The sequence below is a fragment of the Microcebus murinus genome, chromosome 14 (genome assembly GCF_040939455.1).
Source record: "Microcebus murinus isolate Inina chromosome 14, M.murinus_Inina_mat1.0, whole genome shotgun sequence".
In the NCBI taxonomy this organism is placed as follows: Eukaryota; Metazoa; Chordata; class Mammalia; order Primates; family Cheirogaleidae; genus Microcebus; species Microcebus murinus.
In genome coordinates this window covers 61,755,718-61,781,580 of record NC_134117.1, presented here as the reverse complement: position 1 = coordinate 61,781,580, position 25,863 = coordinate 61,755,718, and the positions used below count along the sequence as shown (strand labels likewise).

General features: G+C 42.5%; 1 long non-coding RNA gene across 2 annotated transcripts; it reads left to right on the top strand.

Annotated features, from left to right (window-relative positions):
• Positions 1–9,864: 9,864 nt before the first annotated feature.
• Positions 9,865–21,388, top strand: LOC142875664 (uncharacterized). Of its 2 annotated transcripts, XR_012922982.1 has the most exons (6): positions 9,865–10,086; positions 12,335–12,516; positions 12,615–12,688; positions 15,681–15,800; positions 17,815–17,911; positions 19,644–21,388. It is a non-coding gene; the product is annotated as an uncharacterized LOC142875664 (long non-coding RNA). The 2 variants fall into 2 exon arrangements; XR_012922983.1 differs by lacking the exon at positions 15,681–15,800.
• The last annotated feature ends 4,475 nt before the right edge of the window (positions 21,389–25,863 follow it).

Here is a 25,863-nt window from a genome sequence, read left to right as displayed (position 1 = left end):
CTCTCCGGTAAAGTCACTATCTACTATGGAAGGGTGGACTATGAGCCCTGCAAGAGTGGAGGAGGCTCGGCCCAGAATAAAAAAGAACATATTAGCCGGTGGGGGTCCAAATGAGCCAGTAGGCAAAATTTGAACACCATGTTTAGGTTTTAATATTGTGTCGGAGGAGGCACACAAGTCTACTCCTGCGCTCCCTGTGGTCGCTCGGAGGAGTCTAGGGGCTGGGGATCCTCTTGTCGGCTGTTCCCCGAGGCCGGCTGAAATTGAATAGGATAAGGGGCCCGGGGCTGGCCCCTCAGGCCGTTTCCCGAAAGGGGTGGCAAGGGATTTTTAAGGGCATCGGTCTTAGAACAGCACTCACTAGCCCAATGGTATCCCCTCTTGCAGCGAGGACAGAGGGAGGGGGGCCGAGTTGGCCTGCCTGGTGGTCCACTGAGGTTAGGGGCAGCAGAGGAGGTGGCTAAGGGGCATTGCTTCGCAAAGTGCCCTGGCTGACCGCACTTAAAACAGCCTTTCTGTGCCACAGTGCCTTGAATGGCAGCCCCGACCGCAAGCTGCACAGCCTGCGACACCTTATGGGCGAAGGGGTCAGCATCATTACACATTCTAATCATGTCATTAAGGTCTTTGTTTTTAAGTTTGCCCCTGAGGATGGCCCTGCAAGAGCTGTTAGCATTTTTATAGGCCAATTGTTTAATAAGCCTATTATTCTCATCTTCGTGCCCGAGGGTTCGTTCAGCAGACTCTAAAAGCCTGCCCACAAATTCACTAAAGCCCTCTTGAGCTCCCTGGGTGATTTTTGTCAGGGGAGTGAGAACAGATCCCGTAGAGGGAAGTGTTCACCAGGCGCCGAAAGCGGCTGCAGCGGTCTGAGACAAAAGCCCGATCGGGAGTCCCCTTTGGCGCTGTTCAGTGGCAAACTTCCCTTGTCCGCTAAGTTTTTCAAGGGTCTAAGAGGCAGAATTGGGGTTTTTTTAATTATTAGTAGCCGTAGTTTGACAGCGGTCGAGAAAATTGGCTTTCTACGAGAGGAACTGTCCGCGTGAAAGGACTGCCTGAACCAGCTTGGTCCATTCTCTGGGGAGCAAGTAGCCGCCTCCCGAGGCTGCCTCTAGGAGGGAGTAGGTAAAGGGTGCATTGGGCCCATACGTCCTAACAGCAGAATTTAATTCTTTTAAAGTCTTAAGTTTTAGTCTGCGGAACTCAGTAGGCTCTGCAGTGGGCCCCGGGGCTGCCTCTTTTGGGGGGTCATTACTTTCACTTTCCCTTTCTCTCTCTTTCGTATCCTCATTATCTGAATCTTGGGGCGGGGACTGGCTCGAAGAAGGAGCGGTAAGGTCTCCTCGCCTATTAGACCTGGTAACTACCGGGAATGCTAGGGCTTTATGGGAGGATTTTAAGGATTTTTTATTTAAGGTGGCGTGTGACTAGGTGGTCTCCTGACGTGGGTGGCTAATGAAGACCGAATCTTTAAGCGTATCTTGGAGGGAGGACAAGTCTTTGGAAAGCTGGGCAAACTCTTTCTGAAGTTGTAAAACATCCTTTAATTGCGTAACCCTTTGACTTAAGTCTTCTTTGGTACGCAAAAGTAAGGGCATTGTAAGGGGAGGCATTAACGAAGGTGCGTAAATCTGGGGTGTGTAAGGAGGAGGCCATTCGGGATTGTGATATTGGGCCGCTTCCTCTTCGAGGGTTGCCTCTTCGGCGGGGTCGAGGGACTCTTGGAGAGGTTGTTTTTTGAACACTGGGTAATTAAATGCATGAGGGGCTGTACCCTCGGGTAAGGGAGGATAGAGGGTCTTGGTGTCTGGCCTACTAATCGGGGGCTCCTCTCTAGATGTCTGGAGCTCAGCTGAGGGATCCTGAGGGGGCATATTAATACAAACTGAGGGGCAAGGGGAAGGACATGTTGGTCTCTTGAAATTATTAGGAGAAGCTGGCCCTTTGGCCGTCTTTAAAGACGTTCTCGAAGCAGACCGTGACACAGGTCGGAGGCAGAATTCTGCTACTGAGAGCAGCTGCTTTTTATTGGGGTCTGAATCTGCCCCTTCAAAAATATCTCTGATTAGTCCCCAGTACGAAAAAACAGATACAGGGACGGCATCTGGGCCCTGACTTAGAAGTAAATCGTTTAAATCTCTATCTACTTTTTGCCATTTGTGTGGGTGAATCTCAGGTCTACCAATAATAAACCAAGGACAAGCATGATCAATGAACACAAAAAACTTCACTAAGTCTTTTTTCTTAACTCTAATTCCTCCCTCTCTGAGTGAGGCCTTGAGATCCTTAATAAAAACGGCCTCTTTAGACAATGAATGGCCCATCTCGATGGGGTGACAATGTAAAAATTTACTCACCAGACCATCGACTCTGTGAGCGGCAGAACGAGGGTCTCTGTAGGGTTTCCTTCCGCCGAAGAGCACTCCGAGGCGTCACCCGACAAAGGTCCTCACCTCGAGCCCCACATTGGGCGCCACTTGTCCCGGCCAGCGGGACATTCTGTTACTCACGGGGGCGAGGGGGACCGTGCCTGAAAGAGATGGGCTAGAGAAAGAAACGAGACCAAGCAAAGGGTTGTCAAGGTCTACTTTACTTGGATTTTTGGTAGGTTTTATATACAGAAAACAAGGAAGTAGAAACAGAAAAATAGAATGGGGGAATAATGAGGCTTTCCTATGGGCTAATCAGCCCCAATCAGCATCGCAATGGCACCGGAAGCTCTTTGTGATGAATCACTCAACCCCAGCCTGGCAGGGGGTTGGGAACAATTGTAGGTAGCATGCCCTGGAGCAAGCATGGCATAGAATGCATTCTTCTTAAAACTATAGCTGGGGGGCTGGGTGCTATTTTCGTCTTAGGCTATTTTCCGGGGTGAGGCCTGTGCATAGGACAAGTCAGGACAAGTCGTTGGAATGTAGAGGGTCTTAGTCTCCAACACTTTCTGTTGTCTTTCTACTCTTCATGCTAATGAATTTTCTGTCTCCGTTTACCATGTTCCCATGCCTATGTAACCCACACCACTTTAACAACCTTCCAACACCCTCTTACTCTTCTCTGCAGTGTTCTCCACATAGCAGCCAGATTCTCTGTAAAGATGGGACACTGGATCCTGCCCCTCCCTCACTTTAAACCCTCAGTAGCCTCCCACTGCTCTGAGGCTCACAGGCTGGCCCCGGGGGTTCTGGCCTCTGCCTGCCCCCCCCACCTCAGCCTACATCACTGCCTGCTTCTCAGAAGCTACAGCCAACTGGAACTTTGTATAGCATGAATACATCCCTCCCCCACTGGGAATGCTTCTGCCCTCAGGCTGCACATGGCAGGCTCTCAGGCTTTAGATCTAGGCTCAAATGCCACTTTCCCAGAGAGGCATTCCCCAACTGGCCTGTCTGAAGGGGTCCTTCCCAGTGATTCTCTCTCATTAGTCCATTCAGCTTCCTTCTCTGGGCTGAATTCATGTTTCCTGATGATTTTTTCTTTCCCCCACCTGTTAACTGCTTGAGGTTGGGGACTCTGTCTCTATGAGTCACCACTCTATTGTCAGCACCTAGCACAGTGCCAGGTAATAAGAAGTAGTCAGTAAAGAGTTGATGACTGAATTCATGATTATTTATATTAATAAAAGTGAAAAATTACAAACAATCTAAGTATTTACTAGTAAAGTGTTCATCAAAAAAGATATGATAGAATCATGTGATTGGATTTTATGGTGTTTAGAGTACTATTTTGTGGGAGGAAAAAAGGTTAAAGCTATTTTTATAAATAAATGTTTTATCCATATTAGGTATTTGTCCATATTAGGTATTTAAATATAGGTACCAAGTTATTAGCAATGTTATCTCTGGGGGTGAGAGATTTTTCTTCTTTTCCTTTTGTTAAAAAATAATTTTTATTATCCATATTTCCTACAATGAAGCAAGTATGGCTTTGATAGTGATAAAAATGACTATAAATGCAATCATGTGATAATGACGTGGTGTGTGAGGTGGAGAAGGATGAGGTTGGGCCGACATTCCTCAGGGTCTGGCGCCTTAGTTGACCTCCTTCTTCTTTCAGCTCTAGAACGTGTAGAAGACGATGGGGACCAAACCATAACATCTTTGGCCCAAGCCTTACTGGAAGAAGTTGGGAGCAATCCTGCCTCCCAGTTCCCCACTCCAAGAAAGACCATACTGGGCATCAGAATCCCACAGAGGAAGACACACCTCTTCAAAAAAGGAAAAAACAACCCTCGTCGAAAGAGCTGTCCCCGAAAAATTCGCGCCTTCTTTCACAGGTGGCGCAACAGACGCGTTATGGATGCTCCACCGTGAGAGGCTACAAGAACTGAGGCACAAGAACATCTCAAGGTCCACACGAGGCCAGGCACGGTGGCATGCCCCTGGAGTCCCAGCCACTCAGGAGGCTGAGGCAAGAGGATCACTTGAGGCCAGGAGTTCAAGCTGCAGTGAACAACCACCACCACCACCACCACCACCAGAACAACAACAACCAAACAGAAACCTACTGTGTCTGCCAAGATCAAATCTGCCTCCTCAATTGTAATCCAAAGCAGCCCCTTGCCTGGGACCAAAACTAGTCTCACTGACATCTGAACAAACAAGTGGGAGCAGCTTTATCGCCCCGATCTAAGTATTCACAGTGACTCACAAATGGCTTTTAAGCACAAGCAATTCTTTAGGTGGACTCTTATCGTTTTTACTGTTTTGAGTGACACAGTGTTGCCCTGTCACCCATGCTGGGAGGTGGTGCACTGTCATAGCTTAGTGTAGCCTGGACCTCCTGGCCTCAAGCGATCCTCCCAGCTCAGCCTCCTGAGCAATTGGGACTCCAGGAACATGGCACATGTCCACCTAATATATTTTTCACTTTATTTTCAAGAATGTGTGTGTGGCTATATTGCCCAGGCTGGTGTCAAAATCTTAGCCTCCAGTGATCCACCCATGTCAGCCTCCTGAGTAGTTGGGACGCCCATACCAAGCTAGTTTACTTTTTACTTTTTATTTTTTATATTGTTAAAATACTTTTCCAAACCAAAGTGTCATGAACAGCACAAGGCCACAGATAACAACAAGGCCAGCACACATTTGTGTTTCTCCACAATTGGAACAAACTGGTAAATATTTGTTTTTCTAAACATAGTTAATGTAGAAAAAGTATAGTTAAAATACGGTATGAAAGGCTAAAATGTTACACACATTTAGGACATTATGATATGATGATGTATATATATTTGTTTTTGTCTCTGGTTCCTGGCTTATAACTCCCATAGCCCTTCTACAGTCTTTTGTTATAATGATGGGGGATTTAGGCCCCAGAAGTAGGACTCTGAAAACAGAAATTTCACTTTGACCCTCTCCCGTCCTCCTTTCACTTGCTGGAGAGAGCACTCTAATCTGCTTGTGGGTCACAAGACCCTCATTCCAGAGAGGGTCCTGCCCCATTCCTAGGCAGAAGGAAAGCTGTGCAACGAGTTGAAGAGGGATCTCTGCACAGGGTTTGCTGGGTTTCCCACTCAGTGTAATAGTGTTAGGTCATATCCTTTTTGTCCGATCACATGGTAGTCAATCATTCTTATCACATGGTAGTCAATCATTCTTATCCAATGAAGTCTCCCTAAAAGGCTCAAAAGGACAGGATTCAAGGAGCTCCCAGACAGTTGGACAGCTGGAGTCTTACAGGAAGGTGAGCCAGAACTCACCCACCCACATGCCAGGAGGGTGGTGCACCCCAACTCCACCAGAAGCTTCAGCACTGGGGACCTTTCCACACTGCAGCCTATTTGTCCTTCATCTGGAAGTTTATTGGCATCATATAAAATGTCCTTTGTAATAAGTCATCAGGGGCACGTGTTTCCCTTAGTCTGTGAGCTGCTCTTGCAAATGAATGAAAATTACTTAAAATTAACAAGAAGTAATGAGAATAGGAAAAACAGTATCAAAAAAATGCCAGCGAAAACTAAAACAATGCACAATATATACCTTGGAGATTATAAGTAGTGAAGACAAAGAGCAACACACAATGTATAAACAGGCCTCACTGCTGAGTTATAGAAAGCCTGTGTGCATTAGGAGGAAAATTATTCTTCCCAGCCTTGAGTTTTGAGAGGAGTTTGTTAAGAAGGTCTTTGAGGTAATTCTATGATGTCACCATCTAGTGTAGTTTAATAAAAATTGCAGGGTCATCCACATTGGGCTAACTTCTGCTTTTACCTTTGTGACTGTTGGGGCTCAGAAACTGATGCCCCCAACTGTGACACTTTGACAGGCTGAACTGAAGAAGCCTCCAGGTCTTTCTGACTCACCCACCCCACTGTCTCCCCCAGAGGAGTGGAAGTTTCTGCAACTGTCTAAGACCCAGACCCGCCAAGGAGAATAATTTTTCCTTTTCTTTCCCACCCCATGAGACTGGGAGTCTAAGCACATCTGCCCAGACTCATTTAGAAGATGATGTTCTGCCCTTAAGACTCATTCAGATTCCACAGAGAGCCCCCTGGGGGTCACTTTCCCTTCCCCAGCCAATCACTCTCCCTAGTAATCATTCATTGCCCCTCCACAGAATCCTCTTCTTCCTATCCCATAGCCTTTTCTTCCAGGGCCCAGGCCCCGCCCCTTCAGTCCCCTCAAGGTGGTGTGGAAGTGTCTGTGCCTCCCTGGGGTGGGGTCTCCATCCTGAAGCTGCTGTGTATGCAGGTCAAAGACATGTGTTTGCCTTTTCTCCTGTTCATCAATCTGCCTCCTGTCAGTGCTTGTCCCTGAACCTCCAGGAGGCCAAAGCCCTTGGCCCTCACTAGGCCCAGCCTGAGTCCAGTGTTGGCAGAGTGGCTGTCAAAACACAAGCCCCTGGGGGGGAGACAGGGGAGGCAGGGACAGGACTCACAGCCTGGTGCTAACTGCCTCTGTCCTGTCCCTTCCTACTGCCTCTTGTGCTCCACTTCCCATGGCATTGCCTGTTTTCCTGCATGGGCTAACTTGTTTGCTTTTTTTCTCATCTCTTCCCCCCAAACCATCCTTCACACTGTTTCTGGCTTAGTGTTTCCAACACGTTGCAATTTGGTCCCTCTTTTTCCAATGTTCTCATGACTTGCCAGTTTCCTACAGTGTGAAGTCTAAACTCGATGGCTTGCTGCTTAAAGCCTCCCACAGCCAGCCCCGGAAGGACCCAACTGACCAGCTTAAACTGGAGAGTCACAGCCTGGGACTGTGGGGGGATTTGAAGCAACTGGGTAAAACCTGCTGTATCTTCTATTCTGGAGGTGTCCTTTTACCAGACAACAATTACTTTAAAATGTTATTTTGTATACTAAAGCGCACACAGATGTCATAGGGTAGATTGTAACATTTACATGGATTTTAAACTTAAAGTTAAGATGTTAAAATGCCTTTTTAGGATTTTGCTGAACCACATTCCAAGACCCAGAAGGGTGCCAGTTCATTGTAGGCTCCAATCTGCCACAGTCAGTGGTAGTTGTAAGCAGATGACAAAAACCTGAGCCTGGGATCACCTTTTGTCCACTCCCACTTCCAATCGTTTAGACAGCTTGTAACACTGATTGTAGAAATTATTTACATTAACACTTGATGAGTAGTTTGCCTTTGCCTGAGACTCCAGTGGAAAATTCGCTACTTAGCAGTGGAGATGGGTGTGTGGTTCTCATAGCAGTCTGTTGTAAAATAATTTGTTCCGTCCCTGACTTCCTTGCATGTCTTGGTTTCCCAAGATGTGCTACCTAGACGTGCCATACACGTATATATCCAAATGAACTTTGTTCTGCCTCCTGGTTATTGAGACTGTTAATTGAGCCATGTTTTCAAAGGAGGTATCATTTCAAAGGAGGTAACATTTTTGTTCAAACATTGACCTAGTCTCTGGCTGTCATTATCTTCCCAATCATGTCTTTAGTGTGTCAGCCGTGTTTAACTTGAACTCCAGCATGGTCCAGTTATTAATGGATGTTCTCTTTTTGCATTCTTCCTTTAGCACCTGAATATGTCCTAGCGGCTCTGACATGCGAGTATACTTCCAAGGACACATGGAAAAGGTCAACAAGAAATTTTGAAATGGTATCTAAATAAAATAAATACAGTTTGATAAGCATAAGTCTAATTCTACAGTATAAACATTATTATATCTATAAAATGGCAAAATATCCATCGACCCTGTTTCTGGTCCTCATATGATAAATGTATTAAATGACCAGTTCAGTTTTATGTCCTTTTCCACCATTTACACATCATTTTACAAGTCTGTTCCTTAGTGTATATTGAAGAGAATCTATTGCTTTGAATTCTGATTCCAAAGAAAGGTTTCTTTTAGAGTACTGAGACAGATAATATTTGAAGATCACACACACACACACACACACACACACATATATATATGTTTTTATATCTCTAACTTTTGCATATATCTCTAACTTTTATTTTAATAAAAATTAATTATTTGTTTGTAATTTTAGTTTGAAACTACGCTACGCATAGTTTCTGTAATTTTTTTCTTCACTTAGCAATAGACCTTGAACAGCCTTCACCATCATTGCTTTGTGGCAGAGTAATTGCAATGGCTGCACAGTGTGGGTCTGTCCATTCATGAACACTTATGTGTCTCCAGGCAGGGGGTAGGCACAGGAGATACAGCAGTTAACAAAATAAAGTTTTGGCCCTCTAGGGTTGGCTTTTGCTAGAGTAAAAGTCTTAAAATTTCTGATATAAATTATCACCAGGATAAAATAAAATTGAACATTTCTCAAGTTGCAGAAGCAGAGAAGACTTTGGGTGGAGAAAATCACAAAATAAAAGATTTATGGATTTATTTTATTATTTTTTAAATGTTTTTTGTTTCAAATCTTAGGAGAGTACAAATGTTTTTGATACATAGCTTGAGTCAGGGTTGTAAATGTGCCCGTCACCTGAATAGTGTTCCTTGTACCCGTTAGGTGGATTTTCTTGCCCCCTTCTCCCCTTCCCCTGCTTGATTCCTGTGACATGTACTGTCATCTGTGCACCTGTGTGCCATCGGTTAGTGCCATTTTATTAGAGTGTACATGTGGTGTCTGTTTTTCCATTCTTGACACATTTCACTTAGGATGGTCTCTAGTTCCTCCCAAATTGATGCAAGAGGCATTAATTCATCCTTTTTTATGGCCGAGTGGTACTAAATGCTTAAAAGATGAGTCTAAAAGACAGAACAGTAGAAAAAGTTCCAGAAACAGCAGCTCGTGACAAGGTCAGTTTGGGGACAAGAAAAGAGGAAAGCAAACCATAATACAAAACCTGTGGAACTGACTGGAGTAATAAATGAAGCTCTTACAGATGCAGTATTTCAAAGGTGGCTGGATCAATTCAAAAATTAAATACATTTCCTACCATAAAGGCAGGTTTTATGTGCAAAGTGTTTCAGCATGTAATTCAGAGAACAGGATGTTATCTGTGAGTTTGCTGTTTCTGTGAGTGGTTAGCCTAGTAAGGATAAAGGGCATATCTGGCCAAGCACAGTGGCTCATGCCTGTAATCCCAGCACTCTGAGAGGCCAAGGCGGGAGGATCCTTGGACCTCAGGAGTTTGAGACCAGCCTGAGCAAGAGCTACCCCCATCTCTATATTTAAAAAGAAAGAAAAAAGAAAAACAGAAAAGATAAAGGGCATATCTGAAGTTTCTAATTCATATTAGGTAGCTCCACATTGCTTTTTCCTCCATAAACTTATCTAAATTTAAGCATGTTTGTGATTTGTCCCAATACCCATTTTGGTGGCATTTTTGGGCTCCTTTCCCTAAGAATTTTAATGAATTAAGTTTCTTTGAGTTTCAAGGTAAATATTTTAACTTATAGCTCAGAATAGCTGTTTTCTTTTTTCCTTTGTCATGTGAGTTCTTTGTGAAGTGCTTTGTTTTAGCTGTTTTGGACTTTTAGTGTTATGTTGTCTTTTTACATTAGCTGTTCATCCAGAAATCACAGCTCGAGGTCCTATTGGCTTTCCTGGGACAGAGTTGCAGAATCCTGTGAACCAAACTGCATTGAAGGCCACTGTTGATAGAAAAGAAATGGTTACCATGAAGAAACTTGATTTTTCCAAAGACAAAATGCTAATGGGTAGGTTTTCTTTATGTTTTTTTCTACCTTTACTTTTCATTTATTAGATAATAAATTATTTTCTTGGCAAATATGCTATTTAGACAGCGAAAGCTGTGTTGAATCTCATCTGAATCTAAACTTAATCTAAAACCTTCCTGCCTGAGTACATACATGTTGCAATAAATAACTTCACGCAGCCCTGGCGTTGGCCTGAGATCCGAATGGTGGAACCGCCGCTCCGAGACGCTCCCTGAGGTGTCCTGAGCCCGGCTGGTCCCCTCTCTTGCTGGGCTGGTCTACTGGGCAGCCATGAGGGGGACAGGTGCCCAGGAGGAGGCCTGAGGCCTGTGGCTGGACACCGCGGTGTTGAAGAGACAAGAGTGCAGGTGGGACACTGGCAGGTGGCAGGCCCTTGGGCGTTCACAGCGTTACGCCCATTAGTTCTTCTTAGAAGACCTTTTCATCTGACTGAAGAGAGAGGTTAAAAAAGGAAAGGTTATCGGAACATGAAAATATATTCTTGAAAACGACAAAATTAGGCTTCTTAAAGAGCAAATATATTCCGGTTGTTTATATAATTATACTTGTGACCAGGCACGGGGTCCCCAGGCATTTCCTCTTGTCCAATATTGCCGTTAGAAAGGCTGGCTAGTTTTAATTATTCTTTCTTTAATTTTTATTTTAAATTTCAGATTGTCTTAACAGCTGCTTACATAGGACTTTCTTATTAAATAGCAAGTTTATTTTATAAAATAGAATTATTCCATCCCTTTCGATGTAAGGATTAAGATGATAGTTCTGACAGCTGTGGTTTGTAGTTGCAAATTGTTATAGTTTGCTGTGTTGTGGAGTGAATTCTACCCATTTTCTTTTTCAAAAACCTTTACTCTGTTCAAAATATTTATGAATAATATTAAATTATGTTACTCTAAAATGACTTTAAGGAGAATGATTTTTTTTAAGATTAATCCCATATCAGATACATTCATCCATCCCTCAGTATCTGTGGGAGGGACTGGTTCCAGGAACCCCTGTGGACACCAAAATTCAGGGCGGCTCAAGTCTCTTATGCAGAGTGGCAGACTTTATGTATATAACCTCTGCTCATTCCCCCAAATTCATTACATCATCTCTAGATTGCATATAATACCTAATACCATGTAAATGCTGTGCAACTTGTTGCTATCCTGTATTTTATTTGTATGTTTTTTACTGATTTTCCCCTATATTTTCAATCCCCAGTTGGTTGAATCGATGTATGAGGAACCCATGGATAAGGAGGTCTGACTGTATTTGATTTGGAAAGGAAAATGGGTTTCATTGATTGAAATGCTCCCTTTTAATGCAGTATTTTGCTCAATTAAATATTTAGCAGAGGGTCTGAGGGAGGAAGTGTGGAAATTGATAACCAAAATCAAACCATCACACCAATCTGGTGGTGCTATTATTGCATATTGCACAGAAGATGCGACACCTATCAACAAAGCTACAACCATGACATGAGGGCCAACCGTTGGACATGCAAATTTTTTGTAGTTTCTTGTTTTGTTCTCAAATCAAGCCCTCCAGAAGGTTATGTAGGCAATTGCTGATAAAAACATTTATAAAAAGAATTCACCTACTTCTTATGTTTTTAAATACCTTCTTCTTTAACTTCCTTGAAGCCTCTTGAAATCACATAGAGGCATTTGTGGATTTTTTTTCTCTCAATAAAGAGTATTATTTAGACTTATAATATATATTATATGTGTTGTGGAGTGATTTCTGCCCATTTTCTTTTAAAAATGTTTTAAAGTAATATATATTAAAAAGACTATTATAAGGATTTAATATATTTCATGTTACATATGTGTGTTACAAAATTTAATTGATTAATGGCAGCAAGCTATAAGGCTTAAATGTCTAAATGATCAATTCCCCCAAAAGAGAGAAATTATGTGTCCTAATAATGGATTCAATAGTTTTTCTAAGATTTTTCTCACTTAGTAAAGGTTTCCTCATCATGTCTTTCCAGTTGTAAATATCTTAAACATTTCTATATAACTAAGGAGAAGACAGTGCTATTGCCATATTATGCACTTATTGTTTTAAAAATGCATTTTTGCTATGTAAGCAATTATTTTTTGTTGTCTACATTGCTTGTTTTGCCATCAGTCATCTGATAGTCATTTCTCTTAGTGTCTTTCATTAGTCAGCATTATGGTAGTAAGTGTTTACTTTAGTGAGAGCCAAATGATCATTCTGGTTTCTAATGTCACTATTTCAGAACTGTACGTGAAGGTCCTTCTTTAGTTATCATCTGATTATTTTTCAATTATCCAAGTCCTTGTGTTGCCTGAGCATGACAGATGGAATGCTGTTGAGCCCAGCTGCTTGCACAGACATGTGTTAGCATGGGAGAAAGAGTGGCGGACGAGCTTGTGTTTGGAATGGACCCCATGACCACAGGTAGCTGGAAAGAATGGCTTTAGTTCAAAAATAGTGTTTGTAGGTTTAAAGACATTATTTAAATTGAGTTATTTGTTTTGAAATTTATTTTACTTTAGGTGCTTCCAGGGATTTTGATAATGCACCTAAAATAGTAAAGCAGATGCTAACCGGATTTGGAAGCAGTGAAAAGGTAATAGCTAATTTTCATCCTTTCCACGTGTGAAATTATGGGTCAAGTGTCTCTTTCAGAGATGCTTCTGATTGTAAGTTACTAGCATTTACTTTTGCTTGTCTTATTTCAGGTAGATCTGAAGTGATTTATTGTAAATAGTATTCTAAATGTTATTCTCTGAATAACAAAAATAGAGCATTCTCTTAGGTCAGAATTAGCTTGTGAGATGTTAACTATGACTTCATGAGTTCAGCAAGTGCCAAAGTAAATTCTTTAGCCTTTTCACATGGCCTAAAAAAGAGCCCACTTTCTGAGCTTGCTTACTTTACGCTGTCCATGAATTTCAGACTCCCACACTGTCATGGTTGCTCCTTGAAGCACTTCAGTACTCTGGACTGTGGATTTCTGTATTTAGAGTGGCTCACCCAGGTTCTCCAGGGAGTACTCAGAACTAGATTAAAATGATTTTAAGTTTTCTCTCTTGCTCACACATTTCCTAATTGATTTCAGTCTTCCTTCTTTCAGAGGAACAATGAAATTTCTTGGGGCTTAAAAGCAATTTTCTATTGTATTTCTTCCATTTCAGCCAGGATATTTATTCCTTTATATATTAGATTGTACTTTCTCTGTTAAATGTTGGTGTTGGGAGGCTTTTCTGTTCCATTAGTTTCATCATTTGGGTTATAGCTTGAAGTTATGATCTACAGTAATACAGGGAAACTGAGTCCAGACACTCAATCTGCCATTGCATAGGAAAGAAGAGTCCTTCTAAGGATAATGAAAATATTGTTCTATGTTTATTTTTTCATTTATTAAAATAAGATAAATATATAATATTCCTAAATAGGCACTTGAAAATGGTAAAAGCTGTAGGCCCTCTGTTCACCAGAAATATCCCTCCAAGAAAGAAAGATAATATCTCATGCCTGTCATCCTAGCAGTCTGGGAGGCAGAGGCAGGTAAGTCATTTGAGTTAAGGAGTTTGAGCCCTGAGCAAGAGCAAGACCCCATCTCTACTGAAGAAAATGGAAACAAATTAACCAGACAACTAAAAATATATAGAAAAAAGTAGCTGCTCATGGTGGCCCATGCCTGTAGTCTCAGCTACTTGAGAGACTGAGGCAGGAGGATCGCTTGAGCCCAGGAGTTTGAGGTTGCTGTGAGCTAGGCTGATGCCACGGCACTCTAGCCTGGGGAACAGAGTGAGAGACTCTGTCTCAAAAAGAAAAAAAAAAAAGAAAGAAAGAAACATAATAGATGCATCATTATAGCAGTGCTTTAAATATGTCAGTGAGGCACTTTGATCATCAACTGGGTCTTCATTTTATTCTAACCATGAGCTAAGAACAGTTATATTTGTGGTGATAAAAATTCAATATTGCTTTGTCTACAAAACCACAACCAGTGGTATAAAGGGGAAGATTGTTTACTCATTCCCTGTGTCGCTGGTTTCCCATTCTGACATGTGTTTTTTCAGGAAATATTACAGATGATTTGCTTTGCACCCACCAGTGTGCATGTGCTAAGAATTTAGAATAGGCAAAACAAGTGTTCCTTTGGGTACAATGCACATTACAGCCTAGGGTGAGAATAGTAAGAGTAGATTCAGTGAGATGAGTTAGTAAGCACTGCAGTAGTCCAGGCATGATAGAACAGACGCTTGAATGAGCTTGGTGAAAGTAGGAATGGAGAAACATGGTGAGTTCAAGAGATGTGTATATTGTAGAATCAGTGTGTTTTTGTGATGTTCTGGTTGTGAGGGCTGAGGGAAGTTAAAGGTCTTTTTAAGATTTCCACCTCATGCATGTACAATTGTTGGTGCCACTCCCTGAGGAACCTGGAGACTAAGCTGGGCTAAGGCTGGCAAGTAGGGAGATCATGAGTTCAAGGGGAGGGTTGTTTTTAAATGTTTTTTAGAGCTGGAGTCTTGCTATGTTTCCCAAGCTGGATTTGAACTGCTGGGCACAAGTGATTCTCCTGCCTCAGCCATCGGAGTAGCTGGGGCTCTAGGCATGTACCATCATGGGGGATCCATGAATTCTGTTTTGTTCAGGTTGGATTTGAGGTACTTTGGTAAAGATTTCAAGTTAGATGTGTGGGTGTGGAGTGTGGTGGAGAGGTTTGGATGTTGAAGTTCCCCATTCATTAAGGCAGGGCTTGGCATGAAGAGGAAGACCAGGGTCAGTTCCAAAGTCTTTGGTGAATGGGAATATAATGAGGGTATTTGTTAGATGGCACATGAAGGGACTTGGATAGGTCTCTAGTCAGATGGTTCTGGACTTGGAAGGAGTAGCGCTTTAGACAAGAGGTGGGGTTAGACATGGTCTGGGAGTGGTGGTGGGAACAAAGAGCTCACTTCTTCACCCTGAAACAGCTGGGGTGAGAGTGAATAGATTACACCTGAGAGGACTTAGGGAAAGCAGGATCAGCAGGAGAGAGCCAGGTTTTGACTAATTCAGAGGAGTAGAAGGAATGCTTTAGAGCAGTTGAGGACATGGAAAGTTTCTATAACGGAAAAGGTCTAGACCGTGTTTGAGACGAAGAGCTCTGTCCCTTCACTGAATGTTTATTCTCTTGTTCTGAATATTCATGTTATGATGTACAGATTCTCTCTACTGTAGAACCAAGCTTTTAAATGGGGTTATATGCCAATAGATTTTCCATTATCTAGGTACATAACATTTTTATATTTTCTCCCATTGACTGTGGTTTTATGCCTCTCCTGCAGTTTCTACTTCTTACATATCTGCTTTTTATTTGGGACTCATATGAAAGAGCAAAATGTATCTTGAAAATTCATGCAAAAGAGCACAAGAATCTAGCAGAACCTTGACTGACCTATGAGACTTGAGATGCCAAAGAATTCCAATTGTTCTTGAGGGGAAGAAATTGGAAGTGAAATGACGTGGAGAAACTGTAACTTTACACTTATACATATTTGCAGTATTTCTTATAGTCTGCCTTTTCTCTTTTATCTTTTTTTTGTGGACACATACTCTCACTGTGTCAGCCCAGTAGAATGCAGTAGCATCATCATAGCACACTGCAACCGAAACTCCTGGGCCCAAGCAATCCTCCGGCCTCAGCCTCCCCATTAACTGGGACTACAGTCACACACCACCATGCCCAGGTAATTTTTCTGTTTTTTGTAGAGATGGGGTCTTGCTCTTGCTCAGGCTGGCCTTCAACTCCTGAGCTCAAGCGATCCTCCCACCTTGTCCTCCTAGAGTGCTAGGATTATAGGCAGGAGCCATCAGGCTTGGCCTGCCTTTTTGACTATGTTCATTCTATTGAATATTCTGTGAAGGGAGAGAGCTCTTCTATTGAATATGAAATGGCATCTTATATCATTGACATTTAAATTCTTCTTGCCAAAATGTTAATGCCATCCCCATTAGATCATTTTCCTAGTGACTGGTCATGTTGAGCATCTTCTCCTGTGCTATTGGTCATTTGTATATCTGCCTGAGAATTGTGCATTCAAATATTTCTCCTCCCTTTCTTAGTTGACTTGAGTCAGTGGAGTCTAGTCTGCACTCTCAGCATTTGTTTTTGCAAAGAATATTTGCATATTTACAGATGACCAAATGCTGGTCAAGTGCAAAAGAGCAAGAGAGGCATTGTGGGGATGGGGTACTTATTTGAGATCCTATGACAAAGGCCCTGTTAAGGGTGTAAACAGGCTTCAGAACAGGACAAGCCAACGTGGGCCTCTGGTGTCCTTAGGAGCTCAGAGGAAAGAAAGGCCAGAGTGCAGGGCATTTGCTCAGGCCAAGGTCGTTGCAGGTGGGAACAGGGGTGGGCACGGAAGAGCCCCTGAGAGGGGCAGCTCTAAAACGAATGCCATATCCAAACTGCTGAAAATCACCTCACAGCAGTGCCAGGCAGATAAGAACTCAACCACTCTCTGCCCTTGTGACCGTGGCAGGATCAGAAACCATACCACCACGTTTAGGCTGCTGAGGGAGGATGTACGCAATGAAGCAGGGAAGAAGAAAAGGAGCATGTCTGCTGTCCACCCTCCCCGCAGGTGGCCTGCCTGCAGCACTGCCCAGCTGACTGACGCTGACTTTCGGGCATTTATATGATTGTATTGGGCTGGCATTCTGTGTCATGGCTTTGTCAGTTTAAGCAACAGCACAGCTTTTTATAACTCGAGAATCATGTTCCCAGCCTGGGGCAGATGAGTACATGAATATGTAATTGAAAAGTTACAGTGAGAGATAATGTTGCATTCTGATTACACCCCATGAGTCAAAGATAGTGGTGACATTTATTAATACATTATTATTTGAACATTTTGTTATTGATATAATTCCATTCCTATAAATTTTAACATCTCAAATATTTTTATAATCTCCATCACAGCAAACATGTATTTGATATGTGTGTGAATATACATCACATTTAAATTATGTTTATTATTTTAACCAAAGTTCTCTTGTCTTGGTATTTATTTCTTTGATATGATTTTTTATTGTACTCTATGGCTCAGTTTGCCTCTTAAAATTTCTATGCAATTTAGTCATGTTATTTTTCCATAAACATTACTAAAAATCATACTGCTAATACTGAAAGAACGAATCTATGGGTTTAGTACAATTATCCACACTATTGCTAAATTGATAACTAGAATAAGATACAATCTCATCTGGTAACTGCGTTTAGTCAAGTAGAGCTCCTATTTCCCCTTTTAGTCTATTGAAATCATTTCTATAGATTATTCTATTGAAAGTGTTTCTATATGATTGTGTTAAAATTCAGGAATGACCTTGTGAGGTCCTTATTCTTTGCTGTCCCCGTCATGCTGGTTCACTGTGGTGCCATGTCCTTGGTTATTTCCCCACCTCTCCATGGTCCTCCTGTCCATGTTGATGCTTCTTAGTCTCTCCCCCGGCCCTTTCTGTTCAGGATGCATCTGCAGTTGCTTTCTCTGCTCCTCCCCAGCATTTCATTTGCACTGTGTAAGAAGCTACTGTCTAGTTTATTATTTCTGTGTCTGCCTTGCCCTACCTGATGAGTTCTAGAAAACTTGAACAGCTTCACCTCTCTAAGGCTCACAGAATGCTTTAGAGGTAGCACCTACTACATGTGAATATTACAGATATTCAGCCGATTAACTACTCTAATTCCCTCACCATCAGGCAGAGCACTTGAACACATGAGCCAGACTCTCTGAAGAGTGATAAAATGCTGTAGAGAATGGGAATGTTAATGACTTTATTCATCTCTGATACCCTGGTGAGTATCACAGTCAAAAGACTGGAGGGATGTCTCCTTGTAGCGAAATGCCTGATTTCTTTTTTTTTTTCTTTTTTTTTTTTTTTACATGTCTGATGGATTTTTATTGTCTGATTTCTTTTTAAGAAGAAAAAATACAAGGTAGGATAGTGACCCAGGATAGCAGAGTATCTGCCACATCAAAGGATCTGTCAGGGGGACACAAGGATAAATTTCAGATCTCTAGCATGGGAGATTCTGTGGGGTGTTCTGGATTCATTTCACTCAAGAAGCACTTTATCTTTGCCCAGCCAGTCACTGCCATTCAGGGTCAAAATCATATATGTTGCATAAATGCACTACTAATTTCAAACGAAAATTCAACCTCGTGGGATACAGAGTTACATGGATCTTTCATATGTCAATGTTTTAATGCTGGAAGCCTTCAGACTTCATTGCAAAACTAGAAGAGGTTGTTGATGGGCTTACAGGGACTGGGGCAGATGGAGAAACAGTGAAACCGAACTCGTGTTTAATGATTTCTAGTCATTAATCACATCCATGTCAACTCCCTTCCACACCAAGCTTGCATAAGTAAAACCCACAGTTTCCCCCTATTATGAGATAGGACAATATAGTTAAACATGGGTGGCCATCACTTTGCCTTCCCTTAGGAAGGAAGTAGTAATGCTGGGCTTTCTTTACTAGGTACCTAATAAAGTTTTCCAGTTGAATTGCTATCCAGTAGCAATCAGATGCAGATTTTTGGACTTATAATAATGAAGTAGAGTATTTCATGTCATCAAAAGTGGAAAATTATCTCATATTTTCTATTTTCCAGATCTCATGTTTGTCTTGTTTCATGTATGTTGTTCATGTTTCTCTTTGTATACTGTGAACCTAACAAATGTTCAGATCAAAGGAGGACAGTTTTGTTTTTGAGTAGATGGGTATGTACTGAGCAGGGTCTACGTTTAAATAGGAATATTATGATGTAAAAAGGAAGAATGGATCACATGGCCTCTGAGGGAGATGGACATATAGAGGGAGCCTGTCTTTAATGGCCCTTTCCACTGAAGAAGTCCGTGAAAGTGGACACATTTCACGTAAATGTGCTTATCTCTTAGGATTTCTCTTTAGTGCTCTACAGCAGTGGTCCCCAAGCCCTGGCCATGGACCAGTTTGGGTCCGTGGTCAGTTAGGAACTGGGCTGCACAGCAGGAAGTGAGTGGTGGGCTAGTGAGCAAAGCTTCATCTGTATTTTCAGCTGCTTCCTGTTACTCTCATGAGCGCCTGAGCTCCGCAGCATTGGATGCTCTCAGGAGCACAAACCCTACTGTGAGCTGCACGTGCGAGGGATGCAGGTTGCGTGCTCCCCATGAGAAGGTAATGCCTGATGAGCTGAGGTGGAGCCGAGGCGGTGATGCTAGTGCTGGGGAGCAGCTGCAAATATAATGAATGCAATGTACTTGCTTCATCCCGAAGCTATCCCACTCCCCAGTTGGAGAAATAAAATTTGTCTTCCATGAAATTTTTCCAAAAAATTTTGGAAATGGAAAAAAATGTTTCCATGAAACCAGTTCCATTTTTCCATGAAACCAGTCCCTAGTGACAAAAGGTTGGGGACCACTGCTCTACAGCAATGATTTTGGATACTCATCTCATATTTTGCCACGATTGTTCTGATACATATTAAGAACCAGTTGTTTTATCCTAAACCTGAGAGGCTAGTTATTTCTGTATAATTTCCTAGATACTATGAGCCAGATGATGAAAGAGGCAGAAGTGGGAGAAGATGGAGGACGAAGAGAAAAAAATGACAGTGGCAATTCAAGAAACTGGTTGTTAAAGGATTTCCAAGAAGAAATAAAGGACTGTTTATATTATTTTCAATAATCACTATTTGCGGTTATTTAAAAACAAAACCAAAATCAACCACAGCCACAAAAATGAAATGACTGAATGGCTGTAAGAAATTTGTCAATCATGCCATGCAAAGGCTTGCATAATGTGTTCATGAGTACAGAGAGCATAGCACAAGCCACGGAGAAATGGCATGTTTAAAGTGTAACTATTAGCTCTGCTATGCCCAAAGTCTCATAATCGTTTCTTCTTTTTCATTTGAGGAAGAGCAACATGTTTAATATTGTTATAGCACAAAGAAAATACACTTGTTTTCAATTGTGCACACCTAATTTCACATAAGGTGTATGGATGGACATATTGATCGTTACATTATGTAACCACAGGGCATCTTTTCCTGTTTTGGAAGTTGGCACAAAAGCGTGTCCTTGCCCGTGTCTGCACTCTGTGTACTTTCCGTGTGCTTTTTCATCCTCATGTGATTTGAAGATTCTTAAATGAACAGTGCTCCTTAGTGTTGCAAAATGTCCTCGAATCCTCTCACATAAAACTTGAAGCAAAAAATGGCTGATAGAGGAATATGTAGAATGTAAGAAAAGGTCCTTATTGATAAAGTTTTATACAAATTACACTATTTTCAGCTGGACATAGCACTCTGTACATTTGTCCCATGTATTCAGGAAGCTGAAGACAGAGGCTCAAATGAGCCCAGAAATTCAAGTCCAGCCTGGGCAACACAGAAAAGCCTCATGTCTGAAAATAATAAAAATGAAAAATGAAAAGTAAAGAATATATTTATCGTAATGATTCATGGGCAAGGACATATTGACATGCAGTCAACCATATTAGGTGACATTAAAACCATCATACAAGGAAAGCGTTTTAAAAATAAATGAGTTACAAAAAATGAGATGTTACTATGAGGCTCTGATACTTAGTACCACTAAACACACATTTTGTTGTATCCACCAAAATTTTGTTCACTATGAGAATTGATTGTGTTGTTAACATTATGCTTTGTAAATGACATGTGATACCAAGGTGATATACTGAAGTTGTGTTTAACTGTGGAGAAATATTTCTGTTTCTCCTTTTGTGATGTAAATTATAAAACAGTGGGGAAAGAAATGTTTACTAGGAGAAAGAAACTACCTCCTATCTCCTATGTGCCTAATACTGATAGCATGAAGTTCCTCATAGAATGCAAATGTGATCACACCTGTAAGTTGGTGAGAACACTAAGGTGCGAGTGAATTAAATGATGACACAAAACTGAAGAGCAAACGTTCTCTTCAGGTAAGAGGGTGAGGCTGAACACTTGTCCCTCTAAGATAAGCCCAGAAATCTTCTGGTCCTGGTGGGTGCCGTGTGAAGTGATTCCATCCTTTAACTGTAAACACACAAGAATGCTTTTAATAGTTTTGAATGTTAATGCTTTTTCCTATATTTTGACTAAGTTTACTTGACTATAAGTCTCTGCGGCCAAATGTATTGAGATTTTCTCTTGTAACTTTCATTGTTATTTGTTTGAACAATCTTCTACCACTTACCAATAGTATAACTATTTATTTATATTTTGCTCTAAAAAGGTTAGTGGTATGATAGCTTCATTAAAATGACTGAATGCTTTTTCCACTCTGGAGGTATTTGGGTGTATGTGTTGTGCGATGTGTAGTTATATTCTTTTCACTAGTTCACTTCCTGCTAAGCATGTCTTGAAGAAACAGTATCACATCTCAGTGGTTTGTATAGCTTCCGTGATGTTAGTAAGGCCTTGACCTCTGTATTGTTTTCCGCTGATGGGCCTATTCCTCTATTGGCAACCTAATATTTAATAATTATATATTTTGCATTTATTATATCTTTACTATTTTAATTCTGCTACATAAACCCTTATGTTAATTTCATTTAAGCATATTTAAAGATAGTTTATTATTTTAACTAGAAATAAGTCACTAAGGTTTATGCAGAAGCAGCATATTTTCATTACTGAAAAGTTAAAAGATACAAATAGGAAAATAAATATGAAACAAGAGAGACCTTAGTAGTCCAAGTGGATGTAGGTATAGCTCACTTTACTTAGATCAGATCCACCAAATGCAAGGTTCTGAGAGCTAATAGCAAGTTTTGTCTACCTCTTTCCCATCCAAGGACTTCTCGGAGTCCATTTGTGTCCCAAGTTGAAAACTGAGCCACTTAATTTGCTTCCATTGAAAAAACTTTGACCACAAGGAGGATGGCTATAATCATATTCTGTGGGCACATCTCCCTATGAAACTTAGAGATGCTGTGTTTGGCACAGATGCAGGAACAAATCAAAGAGACTTAGGACATTATAAAGTAGAAATGACCACTCATGTTTCTGTCGAAGGTGAGAAGTGCATTGGGTGGCTGACTGGAACCATAAGAAAATGAGCTTGGAACCAGTATTTGCTTTTCCCATAGTGGAAACAGAGACCCTTGTGGCAAGAGCTAAAGTAGGCATGTTGCTAGCCAGTGCTCCAAATCTCATGATGAGAAGGGTCAGGGACGTAGCAGTTGGCCCAGATTCTTTATGGGAGAAGTGTGGAAGTAAAACAAAGGACTAAATTGGAAACTTCGCACCCTGTCTAATCCGGATGGATCGGGAAGGGTGGGGAAATGGGCTCCAGGGTAGGTGGTGAGAATGTCTTCTAGCCGTAAACTGTCACCATAAGCAAAAATCTATTCCAAGAGGGCGTCACAGAGATAAGAAAGATGTTGGGCGTGAAGGTGCTCACATCAGGTCTCCAATCTCAGGGATAGGGTGACCAGCTATCCCAGTTTTCCCAGGGCTGTCTTCGTTTTAAAAGTGAAGATCCTGGGTCAGATCAGGGAGGCTACTTAGGGCACACGGTAGACAACCCAGCTGCTGCCCTTGGGGATCCACATGTGTATGGTGCTGAGACCAAGCCTCCTACGAACTGCTCTCAGCCATGGACCGGCACAGCAGGGATTCTAATACAGGTGTATTCCTGTGAGAGGCAGGATTTCTGGCTTGGGGACTCCACATTGGCCTGGCCAGAAACATTCTTGGAAATGTGCTGCAGACCTAGACTCCCTCTGCCCAGCCCTCTCTGCTCCCGTGCCCACGCTCCTTAACGAGGGCCAGACCGGCACTGCTGTCCTCAGCTTCCCCCCATTCTTTCCAGCCCCTCCCTGTGCTGGTTTTCTAGGACTGCTGGAACAAATGGCCACCAATACAGAGGCTGAAAATAGCACACATTTATTTTACCATTCTGGAGATCACAGGTCTGAAACGGCTCTCACTGGGCTGAAACCAAGATGATAGTAGGGCCTTGCTACTTTCTGGGGGCTCTAGCGGAGACTCTGTTCCCTTATCTTTGTCAGCTTCTAGAGGCCAACTGAGTGGAGGCCCTTGGCCCCTTCCCATTTCAAAAAGGAATTTTGCCAGGACATGGCCTTGGAACTTGAATTGCACCATGACCTCTTCCCTGAGTCTCTGGCCTCATGTCCTACCTGGCGCAATTGGGACCTGTCAGCTTTTATACACACATGAGGGAATTCCTTAACATAAATCTCTGTTCTCCCTCCTCTCTCTCTCTCCCTCTCTCTTTCTCTCTCTCTCTCTCTCTCTCTCTCCACACACACACACACACACACACACACACACACACACACACACACACACACACACACACCCTATTGGTTGTTTCTCTGGAGAACCCTGACTAAGACACAAGGTGCAAGGGACTGAATGTGGGTGTTTCTCCAAAGTCCATATTTTGAAATTCGAACCCCCAAGGTGAGGCTGTTGAGTGGTGAAGCGTCTGGGAGGTGTGTAATTCATGAGAGCAGAACGCTCGTGAATAGAATTCAAGCCCCTATTTAGGAAGCCCAGAGATCCCGGCACCCTGCGACCATTTGAAGACGCGGCGAGAACGTCCAACTGATGAACCAGGATGAGGGCTCCACCAGACAACACATCTTCCTTCATCTTGGACTTCGCAGCCTTCAGGACTGTGAGAAAGTTTTTGTTTTTTATAAGCCACCCAGCTTAGGGCATTTTATTATAGCAGCCCGGACGGACTGAGACACTGGCCATATGGGTCATCTTCTGTGTCAGTAGAGAAGTGACGAATCTCTCCGATGAACAAGGTGCAGCTAGTGCAGGTAGGTGAGATAGCTGGAATGTTAGAGGAGAAATGCTCTCCTGATTTTAGTTTCTGAAACCAAAATCTGAGCCTGTCAATGCTTTATACAATCATGCATCCTTTCATGACAAGAATATTTTTTGAGAAATGCATCGTTAGTTGATTTCATCATTGTGAAAACAACACAGAGGGCACTCACACCAAACTGGATGGTGTAGCCACTACACACCTTATATGCTGTAGGCAAATGCACCTGGGCTATTGTAACAGAGAGAATGGCCTGAGAAAAATGGCAAAAATATTTTCCATCTCTTGAAAACCTCCTCCACTCCTTTTTGAGAACTAAAACCTGCATCCCTGCTTCAGCACAGGGGTTGGGAGGGGCAGGTGAGTGGTTTTTCTTTGTGCTTCAGGAGCTCCCACAGATACCCCAGGCTGGCACCAGCTCCCAAGGTGGGAGGAGAGCGCAGGCTTTGTCTTAGGCAGAGGTGGGACAATGAGTAGAGTTAACCACAATAGCCAAGCACTGAGGGCCCTCCCTTCAAAAGCTCTGCTCTCTGTTCTGCTGGTGTGGAGGAAATTTGGACTTTGACAGGAGAATGTCTACCCTTTTTCCTCCTTTGTCGGCAAAGTAATGAACTTCTCTTTCTTTCTGTCAAACCACTGTTCTCATTCTTCTGTCAGGGCCTCGAGGTCAAGTGCTGAGCTTTCGGTAACACCATGAGCCTGTGCAGCATGTTACTGTCCTGAACACTACAGGCAATTGGAGCACAGTGGTAAGTATTTTGTCTCTGGACATATCTGGAGTTGGAAAAGGTATAGTTGAAATATGAAAGGTTCAAAAGTTACACGTCTATAGGACACTGTGATACTATGATGTGTATCTGTCGCTTTCTGTCTCCGATTCCTGGCTTGTGACTTCCAAAGCCCTTGTTACAGTCTTTTGTTACAATGTTGGGGGATTTAAACCCCAGAAGTAGGCCTCAGGAAACAGAACCTCCCTCTCCCTGACCCTCTCCCGTCCTCCTCTCACCTGCCAAGGCAGGATGCTAATCTGCTTCTCAGTCATAAGACCCTCATTCCAGAGAGGGTCCTGCCCCATTCTCAGACAGAAGGAAAGCTGCCCGGAGAGCCGAGTAGGATCTAGGAACAGGCTTTTCTGGGTTTTTCCACTCATTCTAATAGTCTAGATCAGATCCTTCTTGTCCAGTCACATTTTTCCATGGTTGTCAATCATGCCTGTCCCATGAAGTCTCCCTTGAGTCTCAATGAAGAGGCTCAAAAGGACAAGGTTAAGGGAGCATATGGATAGTTCAAGGCTTCCAGGGAGATGAATCAGAATTTACCCACATGCCAGGAGGGCGGCTCACCCCAACTGCTTCCGGACAGAAGCTCCTGTGCTTGGGATCATTCCAGGCCTTGCCCTATGTATCCCTTCAGCTGGCTGTTTATTGGCGTCATATAAAACGTTCTTTGTGATAAGCCAGCAGGGGCACGGGTTTCCCCGAGTCTGTGAGCTGCTCTAGCAATTAATGAAAATTTACTTAAAATTAGCAAGAAGTAATGAGAACAAAAAATCAAAGTATCGAAACATGCTTGCCAGTGAAAACTAAAACAATGCACAATCCATAGCTTGGAGATTACTAGTAGTGGAGGCAAAGAAGACAGAATATATAAACAGGCCTCACTGCTATAGAAAGCCTGTGTGTGCATTAGGAGGAGAATTGTTCTTCCCAGCCCTGAGTTTTGAGAGGAGTTTGTTAAGAAGGTCTTTGAGTTAATTCTATGATATCACCATCTAGTGTAGTTTAATAAAAATTGCAGGGTCATCCACATTGGGCTAACTTCTGCTTTTACCTTTGCGAATGTTGGGGCTCAGAAACTGATGCCCCAAACTGTGGCACTTTGACAGGCTGAACTGAAGGAGCCTCCCGGTCTCTCTAACCTCACCCTCCCCACTCTCTCCCCCAGAGGAGT